Raw genomic sequence first — 15,625 nt, 5'->3', positions numbered from 1 at the left:
AGTCACTATGGCTGATGCCAAGAAGTGCTTGCTGACAAGAGCCTGATATAGTCTCCTGACCAATACAGATGCAAATGCTCACAGCCAGCCATCAGACTGAGCTTGGGGCCCCAGTGGAAGAGTGGGGGAAGAACTGAAGGAGCTGAAGGATTTGCAACCCCATAGGAAGAACAATAATATCAACTACCTGGAACCCCCACCCCACCCCCAACCCCCAGAGCTCCCAGCAACTAAAATGCCAACTCATCAACCAAAAAGCACACATGGAGGGACCCATGGCTCTAGCTGCATATGTAGCAGAGGATGGCCTTATCTGGTATCAATGGGAGAGGAGGACCCTTGATCCTGTGTAAGTTTGATGCCCCAGCGTAGGGGATTGCTAGGGTTGTGGGTGGAAGGGTGAGTGGGTGAGCATCCTCATAGAGGCAGGGGGAGGGGAATGAAATAGGGTTGCAGAGAAGAAACCAGGAAGGAGGACAACATTTGGAATGTAAATAAAATAACCAATTTTTTTAAAAAAATTAGTTTTCGCAAGCGCAAGGCCCTGGGTTCAGTCCCCAGCTCCGAAAAAAAAAAAAATTAGTTTTCAAACCAACTGCACCACAACATCTAGTAAGGCATGATACCCCTATGTGTATTCTCACCAGAGCACTGCAGCATTTAATAATGTTAGCTGAAATGTTGTTAGGAAGATAAATAAGTGAAGTTTTAGCTCAGCGGTATAATAATAAACCCCTAAGGGTACAATACCAAGTATAATAATCTTGGTGATCACCAACAACTCTCTAATTGGACTTGAGGCACACTGAACAGGAGGGAAATCATGTCTGGTACTAGAAACTAGTCAACTATGTGAGATTAGTGAGGTCATAGATCTTCGAGGAGTGCCTACTGCCACCATTTCACTGAACCAACATGGGCCTAAGTACACTCTAATACTTATACTTACTGTTACAGACAAGTGTTGTGCTGACCCCTCATCGAAGAAACTTCCTTTCGCAATAAAAAAAAAAGACCATTACAGAAAACCACAGACACCCAAAATGGGGAAAACAAGTGATTGTGGGTGCCTAGTCCCAATTAATACATTATATAACATAACTCCTACAACTAAGGCCTAGGTCTTGGGTGTTCCATTGTTGTGAAGAGATCCATAACCACAGCAACTCTTATGAAAAATCATTTAATTGGGGCTTGCTTAGACTTCCAGAGGTTTAGTCCATTTTCATAATGGTGGGAAGCATGACGGTGTGCAGGCAGACAAGGTGCTGGAGAATTAACAGAGTCCTACATCTGGATCCACAGGCAACAAGAGGAAAGACAGACATTGGAACTGACATGGACTTTCAAAAACCCCAAACCCACCCTCAGTGGCACTCTTCCACCACCAAAACTATGCCTACTCCAACAAGGGCACACCTCTTAATTTTTCCCAAGTAGTACCACTTCCTGATGACCAAGCTTTCAAATATATGAGTCTGTGGTGGCCATTTTCATTCAAATCACTACAGGGAGCATCATGGAAGAGGGATCAGAAACAAGCAGGAAAGCTGTAGTGAGATCGTTTCCTAGACATGACAGAGGAACTTCATCCTGATACCTGCCTTACAAAAGACCTGAAGAAGTACACACTGATAGCCATGCCCACAGAAAAGGGAGAATCTCACATGCCCTTGCCTCTGGACAAAGAGCTGTAGGCAATTACAGAATGCTGAGAACAGGAAAAATGGTCCTCCCCAAGGATAAGCACCCTAATTGGTTATCCAACACCATATGGCCACCTGTGACCTCGTATACATACAAGTAATATTAAACGGATATAGCCCGCTTTATTTATATATTTATCCATGTGTGCATGCACGTATGTGTATGCATGCGTGCGTGCGTGCGTGCGTGCGTGCGTGCGTGCGTGTGTGTGTGTGTGTGTAAAACAATAAGAAAAAAGACGCTATGTTTTCAAGAGGGAGAAGGGTATCTGTGACAGATGAGAGGGATTAAAAGGAAGGGTTAAATGATGCAATTATCTTAACTAAACTTTTTAAAGAATGTCCAGTCTTATGAGTAAGTTTATGATTTCTGTGCTGCCCCTCATACACCATCTAAGATACCTGTAAACTGAATAAATCACAGAAGAAACTCAGACCTGAAAGATTATCTTGTGTTATAATTACAGATTTATTAAACTTAAATGTGCAGAAACTGGTCCTACTTTAAATATTATATCTTATTATATCTGTTAATTATATGTGTGCTTGTATTTAGTTTTATATAAAATTATAAACATTTTTGAGGTTTTATTCATTTTGTTTCATACTAATGAAGGTTTGTCTGAATCTACGCATCACATACATGTAGTGCCCACAGATGCCAGAGAAGGGCATCAGATCCCCTGGGACTGGAGTTACATACAGCTATGAGCTGACCCATGGGTCCTCTGGAAGAGCAGCCAGTGCCCATAAACACAACTATCTCTCCAGCCCTAAACAGAGCATAAACAACAACAGCAAAAAGAAGAGGAGGAAGAGGAGAAAGATGAAGAAGAGAAAGAGGAGGCAGTGCCATGAATTAGTTTTCCCTAAGTCCTGATATATTTATATAATGGAAAGCAAAACATATTCTGAACTAGATTCAGTGCATCTTCTTTTTGTTCTAATCTATGACTGATTACTGAAGGTAATTTTTTTTTGACTTTCTTTTTTTTTATTATTATTAACTTGAGTATTTCTTATATACATTTCGAGTGTTATTCCCTTTCCCAGTTTCCGGGCAAACATCCCCCTCCCCCCTCCCCTTTCTTATCGGTGTTCCCCTCCCCACCCTCCCCCCAGTGTCCCCCTCCCCCCAACAGTCTAGTTCACTGGGGGTTCAGTCTTAGCAGGACCCAGGGCTTCCCCTTCCACTGGTGCTCTTACTAGGATATTCATTGCTACCTATGAGGTCAGAGTCCAGGGTCAGTCCATGTATAGTCTTTAGGTAGTGGCTTAGTCCCTGGAAGCTCTGGTTGCTTGGCATTGTTGTACCTATGGGGTCTCGAGCCCCTTCAAGCTCTTCCAGTTCTTTCTCTGATTCCTTCAACGGGGGTCCTATTCTCAGTTCAGTGGTTTGCTGCTGGTATTCGCCTCTGTATTTGCTGTATTCTGGCTGTGTCTCTCAGGAGCGATCTACATCCGGCTCCTGTCGGTCTGCACTTCTTTGCTTCATCCATCTTGTCTAATTGGATGGCTGTATATGCATGGGCCACATGTGGGGCAGACTCTGAATGGGTGTTCCTTCAGTCTCTGTTTTAATCTTTACCTCTCTCTTCCCTGCCAAGGGTATTCTTGTTCCCCTTTTAAAGAAGGAGTGAACCATTCACATTTTGATCATCTGTCTTGAGTTTCATTTGTTCTAGGCACTTAGGGTAATTCAAGCATTTGGGCTAATAGCCACTTATCAGTGAGTGCATACCATGTATGTCTTTCTGTGTTTGGGTTAGCTCACTCAGGATGATATTTTCCAGTTCCAGCCATTTGCCTACGAATTTCATAAAGTCGTTGTTTTTGATAGCTGAGTAATATTCCATTGTGTAGATGTACCACATTTTCTGTATCCATTCCTCTGTTGAAGGGCATCTGGGTTCTTTCCAGCTACTGAAGGTAATTTTAATGAGCCTCAACAATATTACCCTGCTGAAGAAATGATGCTCTTTACAGCACTTCTATCTATACTCAAGAGGTAGGAGTTCTCTTTTTTTTTTTTCTTTCTATTTTTTGGAGCTGGGGACCAAACCCAGGGCCTTGCGCTTGCTAGGCAAGCGCTCTACCACTGAGCTAAATCCCCAACCCTGGTAGGAGTTCTTTTAACTCACATTTTTTCTAGTTTTTTTTTCTGGCTCTAGTTATCAGATGACTACACACATTAGTGATCTTATACTTCCTCCAATTATAATGTTACCACGAATTTCCTTGGCTCAAATCTGTTGCAAACTTGGGTACCAACCTAGGGTACTGAGTTTGTTAGAACTGTATGTGATATTAAATTGATATTTATCCAAGTTTTCTTTCTATTGCTACGATAAATATTACAAGCAAAATATCTTGGTGAAGAAAGGGCCCTTAACTTCCACATTATATTCTGTCACTGAGAGAAGTCGGGGAAGGAACTCCAGGAGGCAGAAACTTGGAGGCAGAAACAGAAGCAGAGACCATGGGAAAACACTGCTTACTGGCTTGCTCAGGTTGAGTTCGTATACAGACCATGACCACCTGCCCAGTGATGCCACTGACCCAATGGGCTGAGAATTTCCAACCATCCATCTTTATTCAAGAAAATGCCCCAGTGTCTTGCTTATAGGCCAGTACACAGCAAATACATTCCTTCACTGACACTCCCTTTCCAGATGACACAAGCTCCTGTCAAGTTAACAGAAACCTAATCAGCACGACTTCGTGCTTCTTGAGCAACTTTCTTGAAATTGGTATCAGTTCTATTGATAAGGTTGTTGCTGAGCAAATGATTGCTGACGATTGTCAAATGCACAAATTCTAGTTTAGTATTGTATACAAATTTCAACGGTTTGCTTTAAAAGATTATTTTCTTTCTTTTCATATGAAGGAAATTTCTTTTTTCTTTCTTGCTTTTATTTTTTCATATAAGGTCTCACTATTTAGTGCTAGGTGTCCTAGAACTCATTATGTCTAAACCAACCCTTAAGGTATGGCCACCATGCATGTCTGAGAGGTTTCACATCCACAGGGGAGGGCTCTTTCCTACAGTTTTTCTTTCATGCTGTAGTGATGTTGCCTATTACTAAATACCTACAGGTCTAAAAGACATCTGGATTCTAATTCTGATCTTTGTAGTGATTTGGGGAAAATCACATATATTCTGTGTTCTATTTTCTTTCATCACAGATTGGGATAGTGTTGTGTTAGTGTTCTCACTTGTGATTACAGAGAGAGAGAGAGAGAGAGAGAGTCAGAGAGAGAGAGAGACAGAGAGAGACAGAGAAAGAGACAGAGAGAGACAGAGAGAGACAGAGAGAGAGAGACAGAGAGAGAGAGAGAGAGAGAGAGAGAGAGAGAGAGAGAGAGAGAGAGTCTGGAAGAGTAACTGGAAGTTGAAAAGATTAGGTGAATCCTAGTAAAAACTGAGAGTAATAACTTTAACAGCCAGTAGCTGTAAGATATGAATGAGAGACCAGAGGAGGCAAGGGAGATCAGTTTAGCTGAACTAAAAATAGTTAAGGAAAAAAGAAGCAAGATGTGGCAGCTTCATGAGGACCTCTCTGCACTTCGAGGTGATACATGAGGTGCGGACACACAGACTGCTCACCTGAGCTGGAGGGTCAGACAGGAAATGTCAACCGTGCAACTGGGAACAACCTAAGACTGACTAGCTACAAGTGGGTGATGTCCTGACCAGCTGAGCTGATGACCAGCACTGTGTATTCCTTTTAGATTTTTGAACTTGGAAGTGCACAGACAAGGGAAGGGGGAGATCACACTGCTAACTTGAGATATTTGATAATGGAAGCCATAATTCTTGAGACTGTGTAGATCAGGCCTGGCCTCAGTGGTCAGTGTCAAGTCCCTTCAGCATCACTTCAGTATGACTTGAAAGTGGCTTCTGGTGTTGTTAGACTTCTAGTCACTTTTGCTCACCAAGCCTTTTGGTACTGGCATAAGTAGGATGAAAAGTGAAGCCAGTAGCTCAGTCTGTCTTGAAGAATGATTTTTGTGTTGAGATGACTCCCCAAGGGTGGCCCAGATACTTAAAAAGCCTGTCTGAATGAATGATAGACCCAAGCAGCCTTCCTGAGAGAAGGGGACATTTTCCTCTTGTATCCTCTGGCATCTTTTTAACCAACCAACACAAGAAGAAAATTTTATCACATGCCCTGTAGCCCTCATCTGTTCCCTCACTGACCCTATGCCCAACAACCTCTCATGTCAATGGCTCGTATCAGACCATGAGTAGCAACTGACTAACTTCCCCCATAACAGAAAGACGTTTGCTTTATATTAAGCAAAACAAATGGCTAGTTGTTGCAGCCTCTGCCCCTTATGGGTAGAATTTGGTACAATCTGAGAAAAATATGATGCAGCAATTGGGATTTGTTAACAGCAGATCCTTCACTTCTTGCTAGCATTTCCCCTCATCCTATTATGTGGTTGTAACAAGACACCTGATGTCAGAGAATTTATCAATTACAAAGGTGTTTCTTCTGATCCTAGAGGCTGTGAGTGAAGGGCAAGATGAAGGTATCCAAAGGTTCGGTGTCTGTGATGACTCCACTTTAAAGCTGGTCCCTCTGCTGCCTCCTCATATGGAAGATGTGAAAATGGATCAAGCATTCCCTTGTTCCTCTTTAAAATGTCACCAGTCCTCTTCATGATTTGCTCACTTCTTAAAATATCTGCCTGCTAACACTGAGTAATGTAAAGTGCCTTTCAATTTATGAATTTTGGAAGACATTGAATTCGTCGTTTCTTTGTTTCCCATCCCTTACATTTTTGGAATATAAGTTGAGCATCCCTAGTCTGAAATATTTCAATCAAAAATAGTCCAAGACTTGAAAAAGAAATCAATATTAACACAATGATACATATAACAAATTTTATACCATAAAGTACTATTATTCAAGTTCTGTTAAATATACGTCTGTGCATGCATATGTGTACATGTATTTATATATGTGTGTTATAAATATATATATATATATACAGCATTGATCTAACAAGTTTTGTGTTAGATTAGAGATGTTATCTGATTGTACATGTGCAAATATCCTCAAATTCAACAAAACCTAGAATTGAAACATGTCGGGTCCCAGGAAGTTTGAACAAGCTATGTTTAACATTTATAAACCCTGGGAACATTTAAGCATCTCTTTTACATTCTGAATTTACTGTGGATTCTGTCTTCCCCTAGGTGCTGAGCACTGCCTTACTTCATGCCCTGTAGGCTTTATGTGTTACCCTCTCAGCCCACCTGAGACTCCAAAGGACCTCCCTCTCCATATCCTTGGGTGGGATTCCCAATCAATCTCAGAAACTCTTCTTTTGTATAAATGTTAGTGGGTTGTAAAAATTTTAATGCTATTGATAGGCTTATTGTAAATTCATACTCATTAGGCATGGATTCCAGTACTTTCTGACATTCTGCAGACCCCACTGATGCTTATAGAAGTTTACTTTTCTATTCCACCTCCAACCTTATTTCATACAAAAATCCATCCTTGGATTCTAATCCTGCCTTCCTGAATATTTTCTTTCAATAAATAAGGCCTGATAAGATCAAAGCCACAAAGTAGAACTTATCTCTTCAACATATGCATTGGTTTTTTTCCCCCACTCCTTACTTTTGATCCTGTTTCTATGAATAAAATATTGCTCCACATCACCATTATTCACCCATTTCAAGAAACAAAATCAAATCTCAATATTTAAGACCTTTCCTCCAACACTAGAGAACATGTCTTGGGAGGAAAACAAAGCATTCACATCTGTCTTCTAGCTGTCTCTCTGACAAGAGGTGGTGGTCTGCTTAACAGATCACCTGAGAGCCTTGTCACTGAAGTTCATAATTCTGCCTCTTGGGTCTGGGGGGGTGGACGGGGTTACTGCATAGGTGTGCAGACAGGTGGTGACTGAGGTTCGGGTCAGTGGAAGGTTACTTCACTCAAGCATCAAGTCCAGGGCAGACATAGACAGAACAGCTGTTCTAGGTTGACTATTTCTCTCGATAGCCTCTCCACATGCCTTATAGGGTCTTTCTCAGAGCATGGCTGCCCTATGGAGAGCTAACTTCAAACATGATGATTCATAGTACTAAGAGCAAGTGATCCAAGAGACCAAGATAAAAAAAACTGCAGGTATTCATATAAATTCCCACGGTGAAGAGTGACAGCTCAGTGTGGCTCTTGTCATTCACTAATTGCAGGGTCAGAGGTCTACAAAGGCTGTCCTACTGGACAGTAGAGTCACTGGCTACCTGGCTAACTGTCTTAAAGGCTCTCTTATCCAGTCAGATGCATAACTCATGGCCCAGCTTCTCCTTTGATCTCTGTGCTCTGTCTTTAGTGCCCTTAATTTTCTTATATTTTCTGAGAGATCGGTAATTTTGTCCATTCCCCAAACTAGGAAATGTGAAACCAAGCTGGCTATCTTCTTTCAAAGCTGGCATTTCTGGAAGCTTCCATCACTGTCAGCCTGGCTTGTCCCATCTCCTATGCTCTAAAGTTCTTTATTTCTAATTGCTACAGCAGTGGGTCACTCCCTCCCATTCTGCTTCCTACTACCATATAGACTTGTCCTTACTTCTCATCTAGAGTATTTCAGCGGTTTCTTAAATTACCTTCTGTGCTTCTCACATTTCCATGTTCCAATTTACCCAACATAACACCCAGATTAATTCTTCTAATGCATAGCTCATTGAATTATTTCTCTGATTAAGAATGAACTCCAAACTTCTGCTCTCTGGGTTTGCTATGGTCTGTGAGTACTCTCAATCCTCCTTGGTAGTTTTAGATGTCATTACTGTGATACATGGACCTTCATTTCAGCCAGCTTAAATGCCTGCCATCCATCTGATATACATTTCACCAATATTGCATGCTATGTGAAATGTTCTTTTCTACAATTCTCAATTCAACCTCTCCTATTAACGTTTTGCATGTTCCTGAATTTCTATGGCACTTTTAAAGTCCCCATGTTGAATTGTGTAGTCTTTTAGCATTGCTTAAATAGAAAGCATCTCTCAGGCAGAAAATGGATTTTATTAATATTTACATAGCTTTTTATACTCTTTGAACCCAATTACTAGCATTAACTTTTACACATGCCTCCTAGTGTTCATGGGTTCAATGACTTGTCTAAGGTCACACAATTAAACAGCAGAGAAGTGCCTAAACCCTAATTATGTTTATGCATGTGTATGACCATATTCTGCTACTGCCTTAAATATTTTGGTAGTACAAATTGATCCTGTTCATTCTCTAAGGCATATATGTTATGCTGAACTTTTGTTTGAATTGTTTATTTCATCTTTTTCCAATTATGATGCCAAAAATATTAATGTTCACCAGCACAGTAGAAACAAAAGCATTTTCAAAGGCATATTATACTGATAGAAGGACCTAGGGTAATTTAGAAGTGATAGGCAATCTCAAAATTACCTTGATTATTTCGACTTCCCATTGGCCTTGCATTTCTGGGACACAACACTTTTAGACATTTTAAAAAGCAGCATTAAGAACAGCGTGAATCAATTCATTAACCAACTCTCTTCTCTGGCACCAAAAAAAAAAAAAAACTTGTTGGTATAAGTGCATGTGTGTTTCCTGCTTACATTTCAAATTATTTTGAACATACAACTCTCTTCATTTGGGGAGTATCTTTACTCTCTTTTGAATGACCTACTTAAAACATGCATTATCAGTAGCAAACATTATGCCACTGGTTAGTACTGTCCATGGATACCCACCAGGAGGACTTATACTTGGATCAAGTACCCTGTTTGTCTACCCACATATGTTAACCACTCATAGAAATGCAGGGCCCAGAGGACCTTTCTACATAATGAGGAACTCATGGCCTCTTCCTCTTGTCATTTCTTCACACCATTGACTTAGTAGTTTTACAGAGGCACAAGCCTTTTCACTTTTGCAAACATTCAGGTCTATAAACCCTAAGCCTTTCCAAACCTGGATATGTTTGTCCTGCTCTGTTATTTGATCATTTATTGTTGGAAGCCTCATCAAGTTGGCTTTATCTAGTGGCAAAATAAGTCAGCTAGGATATTAAGTTAATGAATCCTTTGCCTCCATTACCTCATTTTAAAGCATTTATGATCTAATCTTAGGCTCTTGTCTGCACCTGTGCAGTCTGTTTACGGTCAAATCCCATTCAGACAGTTATCTGTGTGAATCTGCAAAAAGCATTTAGTTCCTCTGATGCTCAGTTTTCTCACTCATAAAGCAGAGCCAATCTAAAGTCTTAAGGGCTATTACAAGGAGAAAAGCAAGGGTGCCAACTGTTCCTTTCAGAAGTGAGAGAAAATGCATTCAACATGCAAAATGTAATTAGAAACTACAAACTACCTAGGAATGTTTCATTTATCACTACGATGCCACATTTCTAGATGCTGGTAGAGCATGCGGGTAATTGAGCGTACCTGGCCATTAACATTAATACTCTAACCTCTGCGAAGCTGATGGATGGGAAGCAGGTCGTTGACTCTCTGCCAGGTCTGGGTTCGCAACCAACAAAGCCCGTACGCACCGTGGAGCATCTGTGAGCTAGAACTACATCGCAGTCCCTGTCAGTTTCCAACTGAGCATGCACCTGAATTGGTTCGAATATTCTAACCACATAAGGAAACAACTCTGGGGGCTGGAGTTTATGACAAAGGTTTGAGTGTGATCTCAGTAAATATCAGTGGGTATTATGACCAATCTCCCGTTAAATCTGTAATAATTTGAATGTCTTAAGCATTTATTAAGTTCCTACAATATGCCAAGCATTGCATTAAAGATACAAGAAGGTATAAATTAGTATCCTTTCTTAAGGAATTTGGAATGCTATGTTTAAATACTATGTTTAAAGATGAGAATTTTCAGCACAGTGTGTGAATTAAAGAGATATGTACAAGGTTTTTGCTGACTCCAAATATTACACCAGTGGGGCCAGAGGAATGGCTCAAGTATAAGACACAAGTCCTTGGGCAAACACAAGGACTGAGTTTAATTCCCCTGAAGCAACATAAAAAGCAGACACACATGTTACAGTGGACGGCCCCATACCCATGCACACTTGGATAGCAATGACTAAACTCATTGGAATATAAAAGGAGAGCATGAAGTCTGGAGGAGGTGCTGTGTCCAGGAAATATGGTGGGAGTTACACAAGAGAAAGAGAGTCAGATATGGTGAAAATATACTCACAAGAATGAATAAAATCTTAATTTTTAAAAGCATACATGGCTGTATGTACCTATGACCCATGCTTGCCGTCCAACTACTATAAAAGAAGTGATGAGTCCTTGTCTCAAGGCAACAGGGCACAGAATTATAAAGGAAGACACCTGATGTCCTATTGTGGCTTCTCCATGGGTGTGTGGACACAAGCCCTAACTATGTTCGCTAACCTGGGCATCCGTTTTTAAATGTTCCTGGCCTTTTTCTGAGTAGTTACTAATACTATTAGGCCCATCACCAGCTTCACATTGTCATCAGTTTTCCTTGTCTTCTCAAAATGTTGCTGATGTGGTCCCTTCTTTTATCTCTCTCCTAGCACTCCTTCTCTGTATAAATGAAGTAGTAATAAAAATATTGCCATCAACTGAGATATAACCCATAAAGAGTCAAGACAAATGGATCATGTAATAAACACCCAAACACTGCTCACTACCTGGCATGATTATTGCTACTGGTATTATCATCATTATCAACCTAGAGGCAGGTAGAAGATATTTTTAAAAATTCTACATAATTATTGGAGCGAGAAGTCCACCATTTGTTTTGGTTATTTATCACCATGTTAAGATGTAAATAAAAAGAATAAGGAAAGCAGGTGAATATAATCATACTATATTATACACAATTTCATGTCATCATGAAATTCTTTACTTTGTAAGATTAATGGAAAATGACAAAAATAAGGCAAAATTATAAAATTCATAGAAAATTATAAGTTATAACAATTTCATAGGTAAACAAGGCCTTTTATGTTACACATAGCAATTCTTATCTAATCTAAGAACCTTATGTTTAGAAATCTCCATTAGTGTCTAGAGCACTGGTTCTCTCCTAATACTGTGACCCTTTAATATAGTTCATATTGCAGTAACCTCCAATCATAAATTTATTTTCATTGATACTTCATAACTGTAATTTTGCCACCATTATGCATTGCAATGTAAATATTTGTGTTTTCTGGTGGTCTTAGGTGACCCTGTGAAAAGACTATTCAACCGATAACGGGGTCACAACCTACAGGACTGTTGGACCAGAGTATAACAAGGATTTTTCACGTCATTCTTCACCTAAATCAGGTAGGAGTTCAAAGCCAATGGCATCCTTTACTTCAGACTTGAAAGCCAGTTCAAGAAGCTGAACTTTGAACTGAGGTGCCAGCCTAAGAAGATTATATGGAGCCTTAGCTTGCTTCCTCAGAGGGGCAGTTGCCTTGACTGCCCACATTTTTTTTTTTTTTTGCTGTTACAGCTCAGATCCATTGACTTGCTTGTAGCCTGATTTATCATCGCATGCTAGTTAATATTTATATCAACTTGACAGGATCTAGAATTACCTAGGAGACAAACTTCTTAATATGCTGCAGAGTCTGATTGGGTTAACTGAGGTGGGAAAACTAAATACAGCCAGCACCTTCCCACCAATTGGCACCCCAGCCCGAATAAAGCAAGCTGGACACCAGCATCATCTCTGCTGTTGGTCTAGGGACTCAACGGAACCAGCTGCTTCCTGCTCCTGATGCCACATCTACCCCACCATGCCGGACTGTACCCTCAATCTGTGAGCCAAACCCTCCCCATATTAAATTGTTGTTTTTAGGTATCTTGTCCTAGAAGCAACACTAAAAGTAATTATCATGGCCTTCTGGTTTGTCTCTCTTCTTCCTCCTTCCCCTTTCTATGTACCTATCTACCCTCAATTTTTACCCTTAAGTATGTTGCATGCATAACTGTACAAACTGAGAATATGTGATCAATCAGGTACTGTAATCTCATGAGGTGCCAGAAAATAACCATGTCTGACAACTTATTAGTGTCTGATTTTTTTTTTTTACTTTGTTGTACAGAGGACGACAGAGCTCCACTGAAGATCCTAGTACATAGAAAGTTATATATCACCCCTACTACCTACAGTTTGAGCCTCTTACAAGCCCAGGTCCTAGGGTATGTTATGATTTCACAACTTAGAAGATGTGTCTTTTTGGTGTAAACTGAAATCTTTACAGCAAAAGGGATAACAAGGGTCCCTTCCACTCAACTCTTTTTTTTTCCCATCTTTATTAACTTGAGTATTTTTTATTTACATTTCGATTGTTATTCCCCTTCCCGGTTTCCGGGCCAACATCCCCCTAACCCCTCCACCTCCCCTTCTCTATGGGTGTTCCCCTCCCCATCCTCCCCCCATTGCCACCCTCCCCCCCAACAATCACGTTCACTGGGGGCTCAGTCTTGGCAGGACCAAGGACTTCCCCTTTCACTGGTGCTCTTATTAGGATATTCATTGCTACCTATGAGGTTGGAGCCCAGGGTCAGTCCATGTATATTCTTTGGGTAGTGGCTTAGTCCCTGGAAGCTCTGGTTGCTTGGCATTGTTGTTCATATGGGGTCTCAAGCCCCTTCAAGCTCTTTCAGTCCTTTCTAAGATTCCTTCAACGGGGGTCCTGTTCTCAGTTCAGTGGTTTGCTGCTGGCATTCGCCTATGTATTTGCTGTATTCTGGCTGTGTCTCTCAGGAGAGATTTATCCAGTTCCTGTCAGCCTACACTTCTTTGCTTCATCCATCTTATCTAATTGGGTGGCTGTATATGTATGGGCCACATGTGGGGCAGGCTCTGAATGGGTGTTCCTTCTGCCTCTGTTCTAAACTTTGCCTCCCTATTCCCTCCCAAGGGTATTCTTGTTCCCCTTTTATAGAAGGAGTGAAGCATCCGCATTTTGTCATCCTTCTTGAGTTTCATGTGTTCTATGCATCTAGGGTAATTCAAGCATTTGGGCTAATAGCCACTTATCAATGAGTGCATACCATGTGTGTTTTTCTGTGATTGGGTTACCTCACTCAGGATGATATTTTCCAGTTCCATCCATTTGCCTATGAATTTCATAAAGTCATCGTTTTTGATAGCTGAGTAATATTCCATTGTGTAGATGTACCACATTTTCTGTATCCATTCCTCTGTTGAAGGGCATCTGCGTTCTTTCCAGCTTCTGGCTATTATAAATAAGGCTGCTATGGACATAGTGGAGCACGTGTCTTTTTTATATGTTGGGGCATCTTGTGGGTATACGCTCAAGAGAGGTATAGCTGGGTCCTCAGGTAGTTCAATATCCAATTTTCTATCCACTCAACTCCTAACTGTTTCCTTGGGTCTGAGTAACAAGCAAATCTACTTTCCCAACCTACAAATTAATCCTCAAAACTTTGTCATCCCTAGGGGTTGGGGATTTAGCTCAGTGGTAGAGCGCTTGCCTAGCAAGTGCAAGGCCCTGGGTTCGGTCCCCAGCTCCGAAAAAAAGAAAAAGAAAAAGAAAAGAAAAAAAAAAAACTTTGTCATCCCTAAAGAGAGCATTGACCTGCTATTTTCTCTTTCTGAGAAAGGTCACATTTCTGTTTCTTGGGATCTCCAAGAGTAAAAATAATGTGCAATTAGTGGAAACAACTCTCAAGATCAAAGGACAGTAGAGGTTTTCCATGCCACCAGGTAAGACTTTGGTCAGGACTTAGCTCTCATTGAGTAACTTTTAAGAATGGTTTTATAACATATGGACTCACATATCAGATATCCTGAATATCAGGTATTTATACTATGACAACAGTAGCAAAATTGTAGCTATGACATATCAGTAAAAGTAGTTTACAGTTGGGTGTCACCACAGCTTGATAAATTGTATTAGAGGGTCACAGCATTGGGAAGGTTGGGAACTGTTGGCCTAGATGATTGAATCTTCATTCCTCAATGGGCATTTGTACTCCATTTTCTCTCACACACCGAACACATCTGTACCCTACAATCCTGACCTAACTTTTCTCTCCCCTTGGAAAAGTTCATTAACTCTTTAGAAACTTGGAGATGAGGGCTAATCAAGGGGGGATCTGGAGCAAATCAGTCCTGTAGAGAAGATGGTATTTAAATAAAATCAACTCATTTTCAATATGCCTTTTTAAAATAGGCTTTATTATCTTCACATAAGCTAGAAACAGGGCCTAACAGATAACTTTATCTCTGTCAGAAAGATGGAGTGGAATCACTAGGGTGGCAGGAGTCTTTCTATTGCCACTGGTCTGTGGTCTATGCGATCATCTAGAACTTCCTACACATTGATTGGTGCGCCATATCCATTTGATAGGTTAGAAGTGGTCCAGTGTCTTGCAGTGTATTCTTTACTGTCAACCATTATTAACAGTTCCTCATTGTGTAGTCATTTATATTGTATTTTCAGTTTATTGCCCACTTCTTTTTGTCTTGACTGTTCCATTGTTTACAATGGTTGTTTCCCATTCCCGAACTTTACTTTTTTGCTGCACTTTACATTGACTTGTCTTCTGCCTCAGTGTGTTTGCATACTACATAGACCATGTAGCTAGAGGTATGCAGAATTATGTTTAGCACGGTATTTTCAGAGATACAATTTTTGGGACAGTGACAATATACAATATATTATTTATTATTGGTTATTAATTAACATGCAGTTTTAAACACAAAATAACCATTAAGCTGTCTAACATTTCTTCCACCAGACACTTGTTTTTGTATGCTAAATCTAAGGTCAAGATACAGTCAGGATGAGTTATCAACATTAAGAACTTGAAAATCCTGAAGAGGAAACTATTTTAGCACTAGCCAGGACACTAGGAAACTTTTCCTGTTGCTACATTGGCTTGAGAGGCTCAGTCT

At 40.4% G+C, this 15,625-nt stretch overlaps 1 long non-coding RNA gene across 3 annotated transcripts in view; it reads left to right on the top strand.

Moving 5' to 3' along the window:
- The window catches only part of Myh15l1 (myosin, heavy chain 15 like 1), a 121,682-nt gene that overhangs the window by 52,325 nt on the left and 53,732 nt on the right, over positions 1 to 15,625 (top strand). The window contains exon 3 of one of the 3 annotated variants that reach the window (XR_015633747.1): positions 6,216 to 6,414. The exons of the other annotated variants lie outside the window; for them this stretch is intronic. This is a non-coding gene — a long non-coding RNA (myosin, heavy chain 15 like 1). Of the gene's footprint in view, positions 1 to 6,215; positions 6,415 to 15,625 lie in introns of those variants that run through there. 3 annotated transcript variants of the gene reach the window in all.

This window comes from Rattus norvegicus, chromosome 11, assembly GCF_021556685.1.
Source record: "Rattus norvegicus strain SHRSP/BbbUtx chromosome 11, alternate assembly SHRSP_T2T, whole genome shotgun sequence".
In the NCBI taxonomy this organism is placed as follows: Eukaryota; Metazoa; Chordata; class Mammalia; order Rodentia; family Muridae; genus Rattus; species Rattus norvegicus.
This window is presented reverse-complemented; position numbering and strand designations above follow the sequence as displayed.